Consider the following 6,741-nt stretch of genomic DNA (forward strand, 5'->3'; position numbering starts at 1 on the left):
CTGAGAATCCACTTTTGTTGACACGGCAAAAATAGCAGGCCATTAGATGGTCTCGCGGTTCTCTCCACACCATTGGGATTACAAATAGCATTGGTGTTTTACTCCGATTTAGTCAGTGACGCAGTCTGTTGGAACAACTGGTAAAGATGACATGTGGAGCCCAATATTTATCCTGGTCACTAAGTAAACAGCCAAATAATTTATGTATATCTTTTTAAGTTCTGTGGTAAATTGGTGACATTGTGCTTTCGTAGTGAAAGAAGCATACACGGAACAGAAACTGTCTGGATCATTAGGGCAATTTCTAGGCGTGATGACAAATAAAATCAATTGCAGTTAGTGCAATCTCTAACCTTAAAAAAGAAAACTGTCGTTAAATGTTGTAATATGTTAAGGCTATTTATATTTAATTTCACACAATATATAATTAGCTGCATCACAAAAACTAGATGTGCTACAGACTGAACACAGATTTGAAATCCGCATCAAAAAATACTACAAAGCCCACATAAAATGATATCTGATGAAAATGACATGTTGACCTGTGTTATTTGTTTATATCCTACAGATGAATATTTAGTACACTGGTTGTAACTGCACAGTAACTTTCTATAGGGTTCTATGGGGTTATACCCCAAGTGTCTTCTTTTTGGGGAAATGGTCCCATAGAATCATATGGGGAACCAATGTGCAGATGAAGAATTGCTGATAGGCAAAAAAGTGGCTATTTTCTGCAATCACTTAAATACTTGGAAAAAGTATTTGTATCATTTAAAATGTTAAAAATGTTGCAGTTTCAGCATTGTATCCTGATACTGAAATGATGGCTACTATAACCAACCTTGAGCTTGGGTTTGCATGTCATTTACCAAAAACATGCAGTTAATTGGCTTCCCCTCAAAATTGACCTTGGACTGTATTAAAGACTTATGACTATGGTAGGGACATTAGATTGTGAGCTCCTTGATGGACAGCCAGTGACGTGAATATGGACTTTGTACAGCACTGCGTTATGTGTTGGTGCTATATAAATATTGGATAATAATAATTATACAAAGACCAGTTTATAATAATCATTTTCAGTTTTCTGTACATTAACATTTAGACTGTATGAAAGTTTTTACATTTGACTGTAGATTCTTTATTTCTTTTGAAGTCCAAGTCCACTTTATGACCCAGATCTTACCCCACTAATGTTGTCCTAGGAGACTCCGAGCCTCGGGGAACTGGAAAACCAGCCGGCTCCCCCTCCCCCCCAGTCGCCCCATCCCTAAGGACAATTAAATGGTGGCGTGGAGCGGGGAAAATGTTGGTATTTTCTTTCCTCTGTAAACCGTGGCAGAGAATCCTCAGAGAAATACACAGACCCAAAAACTAAGCTGTTTTCTAATCCACAAATCCCTTCAAACTCATTTACTGCCTGAGGAGGAGAATATTATCTATCCAGCAATTGTCTACACGTCTCATTCATAGTATAGCATTAGCTGTCATCCCAAATCATTCACAATGCCGTTGAATGGCTGATACAATATATGGGATCTTAAAGGGAAGGCATATTAATAGTGAACACGTCTCTTCAGCCTTCTATGGAATGCATATCATGATTTTTATACGCAACTTTTACATGTCTGCATGCTTGCTGTACCAAGTTTCCATTGGTAAGGCAATTTAAGCTCCCTCTAGTGGTTGCTGAAGTGCATGGCAACATCCCACAACCGTACTCTAGGCCAGTGTTTTTCAACTTTTTTTGAGCCACGGCACATTTTTTTACATTGAAAAAATCCTGCGGCACACCACAAATCAAAAATGTTACAAAATGACACTCTGTAGCTAATTCTTTTGTCTCTAAGAATAAACAAGAAAACTGTTACCTACTGCCACCCACTGACATGGAAGAGTATTACATTACTATGCCAGTCACTACAGCACAGACACTCGACAATGGTAATTAGATAATTTCCCACGGTACACCTAAAGATCTCTCATGGCACACAGTGTGCCGCGGCACAGTGGTTGAAAATCACTGCTCTAGGCATAACAATCAATGCAGCTCTGGTTTTATTACTGTATTATTAAAAGTATTGTTTTTTTTCAAAATGCAAGCAGTGTGAGTACCTGAGCTGGTATAAGTTTCTCACACTTTCCTGTACAGCAGACCTTAGACTTGGAGAAAGAAGCTGCAGGAGAACTAAAGTTACACTTTTAAAATTTGTGATCAGGCAGGTCTTTATTGCAGAAATGGACAGGTGATATCCCTTCTGCAATAAAACATGATGAGTTGTGCATGTGCAGCTCCGCATATGAATCCAGGGGTCCTGGTGCATCCCTGCTTCCCCTTTGGCTGCTGTAACTTAATTATCTTCTGTGAGCCTGTGCAGGACTTATGTCATCCTGGCCTGGCTAATCAGGACGGCCAAAAATTGAAACCAGGATGAGAAGAAGAAAGGAAGTGGCAGCGCCCACAAAGGATCGGGGACAGGTGAGTGTATTAAGATAATTACAATCAAGTACGTAAGTTATTTTGCTGCAGAGAGAACATTGGATTGACTCTTGGGTGAAAACATTAATAAATGGACCTCTCAGGGCTGTGTTTATCAATATTTTCTCATCAATTCAGCAATTTTTTCTTTCACAGCCATTTAAATCCCCATGTGGTGCACCTTGCATATGAATGATGCAAAACTCATGCATATTAAAATCAAGACTTATTCTGCCACCTAGTGGTCAAATATCAAAAGCGCAAATCGGGCACAATAGTGATCCTGAACTAAAAACAAGCAGAATCTCAGCCAAATTGAGGGGTGAATAAGTTTAAACAGTTCTTTGAGATTTGTAATTGTTTTTCACCCATGTAAAATTTCCAGTTTCAGGGTAGGGCAAATCAGACAATTACCAGGGGCCCTCGCCTAATTGGCAGAATAGCAAGGGAGCAGGAAAAAAGAATGCTGTGCAATTTGGGCCCCTACTTCATATCCATCCAGGGCCCCATTTTTTCTAAAACCATCCCTGCCAGTGACGACAAGCCAGTCATCATATGTACATCGTAAGCAAAAAGACTACTAGGTGGTACTGAAGGTGAATGTTATACCCACACTGCATTTTTTGGCAAACAACACTTTTGCTTTCATTGCTCCTCTACTATTTTTCTGAATGAAATCAGACACAGAGTTTGCATTCCCAAATTCCCAGGCCTTCATATAAGCGTTTCCTCCCTTGGAATGCTGATGGGGAGGTTCGAGCGCTGCATTCTATATGATATGAAATGTCTCCATTCTATTCGGGAGGTTTAACATTCCTCCCACATTCACAATACAAACTGAAATGATTTCACTTGTTGAGTTGGATGGCGGAAAACCTAATTGTTTATATTTATTCTCCGGCTGTTCTCTTGGGATTTGGTGGCTGTTTTACCTGTCATGTCGCATTAATCTCCAGCAGGGATCCCTGAGGTCTGCAGCACATGTCGGTCCTCTCATATACCCCTGACATTTCTTGCTCCAGTTGCTGGAAGGGAGATTATTTTCTTGCGCTGTGTGTTTTATTTTGAGCTTGACGCCAGCGACAGTGGAGACCTTCTTGAATCGTGGTCTGGAAGGTTTTTTTTTCTCTTCTTATTTGTAAACCAAGAGAGAGATCAGCTAAAGATTTCAGATGATCAGTGACCCTGCTGCAGGTGCTTCATCCCAAGATGTTTGTTAAAAAAATTGTAGGGCAAGAAATGCTATTCCCATGAAACTCTGCAAGTCTGCAACTTCAGAAATACAAAAAAAAGGACAGTGTTCTTTGCAGAGGAGTATAGACACACAGAGGGGTTTTTCTTGGCAAGGAAATGTAGTCATGTAACAAATTGGCAGTAGCATCACAAGATCAATACCATTGTACACCATAGATGGCGCTGTACAGAATATTCCTGATGTAACAAAGGGTACCAGCAGTAGGTAAGTGCACATTCATGTTCAATTAGTAATCACAGTTGTAGTCACAGTCAATACTGATGCGTTTCGCTGTTACAAGGCTTCCTCAGGGTTGACTGTGACATGTGATGCGGACTGAATCATAGAATAATATACATGAAAACCTTATACATAATAAAGTAAAGTATATACATAATAATTTACAAAATCAGTAAAGAAATATGGCACCTTCGGAAAATATCTTAACCATAATGGTATAGTCACTGTATCCAAAAGTGCAAACTATTCAAACAGTAATCAGGAACCAGATCAAAGTTCATTGTAAATATGTGAATATATTTATTAATAATATATGTATTCAAAAGCTGATAAAAAAAGAGAAATTTGAAGCTCACATATCTGGACAATAATAAAGGGATCTGTACGTAGTAATCCACCTCCATGCACTCCTGTTATTTTGACAATTGGAACTATGGATGACCACCTTTCTGACCTGGTAGAAAAATACTCCCCTGGCCCCTCTCTTCGCTCCTCCAATGACCTACTAATGACTTTCTCACTCATAACCTCATCACACGCACCACTCCAAGATTTTTCCAGAGCTGCTCCAATTCTCTGGAACCCTGTAGTTCTTTCTTTTTGCATATCAAAGGACAGCTTGCTCTAGAAGTTAATGAATGTCTAGGCTCCATAAAGTTTTTTTTAATTTTTTTTACTTTGTTTGTGATTAACTAACAGTGAGGATTTTATACAGTAACACCACGCTGCCTAATAATATGTTGGGACAAACATCTTTCCTTATTGCATTTATTAAAATAATGTACCTGTTCCGACTTACATAGAAATTCAACTTAAGAACAAGCCTATAGTCCCTATCGGGTATGTAACCGGGGAATGCCTGTAATGTAGTGATGAATGCAAAGAAAAGAAAATTGTTGCAAATTTAACATCAGCCTTAAAAATATTGCTCCAAGGTTTTACACACACTGGGGCTTTTTTTAAAATAAAAAATACCAGCTGAGCTGCCCATAGCAATTTCCCTCCATTCTATTTCTTGCATTCGATTTGTGGAAGATGCATCTTTTTCTTCAGATGTTTTATTGACTTTTAAAATGTACAGAAAAAAAGTGATAAAATGAAAGACAATAAGGCTGTATATAAGCAGATAATTGTCTTCTTGCTGAATCCTCTCTGCATACTTCTCTACAAGTGAAGACAAATGATCTGTTGAAGCCACCAAATAACCCTGACTGGTGTTACAGTATAAGGCAGTTTATAGCTCATCTGTGCGATATAAATGCTCATAAAGAAGGAACAATTAAAAAAGAATGTACAATCCTTTCAACAAGTTCCAGACAAATAGCTATATAGAAAAATGAAATGAATGTGTGGGTGGTGGTTTACTTGTCAGAGGATTTATATTTCTGTACAGTCAAGTTGGAAATTTGCACAGCTCTGGCATATTTCACAGCCATGTCTGGTAGGGAGTAAGACTTGATTTTCTCTACTAAATTAAAGTAACATTTACAGGTCTTGCCCCTCCCCCAGCCTGTGATTGGGCAGTAAAGGGGAACGGCAGACTGATGAGCTCATCTCTCTGTCACTTTGGTCCCACCCCCTATCTAAATGGTCCTTGTTGTCTATGAACACTGCAAAACAACTGATTGGCTCCTTGTGTGTAGCACAACTGATTTGCTCCGTGTGCTACATATTCTTCTCCCAGTATGAGTTCTGCTGTACAGGGAATTGCAAGAGCCTAATACAAAGCTATATTGCGACATTTTTACCACTTACATTAAAAAAAAGTAAAAGGGATGATGTTTTATTAAAAGTAGAGCTGCACTCAAATCTTTTGCATCTGTAGGGTTATGGATAAATATAAGGAGCTATGTTACGCACAAACATTGGAGTGTGTAGTACTATTTGTACTGAAAAAAACCAAAGGATTTGGCAAACAAGGCTGGTAAAAGCAGCAATGGTTTAAATAGCCTGTTCACAAATGCTAGAAGTCTGTCAAACAAGATAGGGGAGTTCAATATTCCTGGGTATACTCTCTTTCATAAAGGCAGAGTCAAACCTAAGGGTGGTGGTGTCTGTCTATATGTGAGAAGTGATCTAAAAGTGAATGTGAAAGAAGAAATTGTGGATTGAACAAGCGATGAGGTTGAGGCATTATGGGTGGAGTTGAATGTGGCATTGAATTACACAAAATTAATTATTGGGGTCTGCTATAGGCCCCCCAGTGCTAAGGAAGAAATAGAAAATCAACTACTAGCACAGATAGAAAAAGCAGCAAAAAGTGGAAGTGTTTTATTCATGGGAGATTTTAACTACCCTGACAATGACTGGAGTAATGACACTACAGGAACAGCAAAAGGGAGGAAATTTGTGAATTTAATACAAGATAATTTGGTACAAATATGGTACAATATGGTACATTGGTACAATATAGTACATTTTATAGAAGCCCCAACCAATGATACTTTGCTGGATCTAGTTCTTCTAACAATGCAGAATTTACAACAAATGTGCATATAAAGAGAATCTGCGGAGCAGTGACCATAATATAATTTCATTTAATGTAAGCTGTAAACAGGAAAGATAAAACCATTTAATTTTAAGTGGCCACATTTTTCATTATTAAAGGCAGCTTTCTATGACTTGGACTAGGAGACAATATTATCCTCAAAGAACACAGAACAGAAATGGGAATGTGTCAAGTCTGTTCTACAAAAGCACACTGAAAAATGAATTCCAATGGGTAATATGTTTAAGAGGATAAAATTAAAACCTATGTGGCTCACAGCTGATGTTAAAAAAGCCATAA

This window comes from Pyxicephalus adspersus, chromosome 7 (genome assembly GCF_032062135.1).
Source record: "Pyxicephalus adspersus chromosome 7, UCB_Pads_2.0, whole genome shotgun sequence".
Classification (NCBI taxonomy): domain Eukaryota; kingdom Metazoa; phylum Chordata; class Amphibia; order Anura; family Pyxicephalidae; genus Pyxicephalus; species Pyxicephalus adspersus.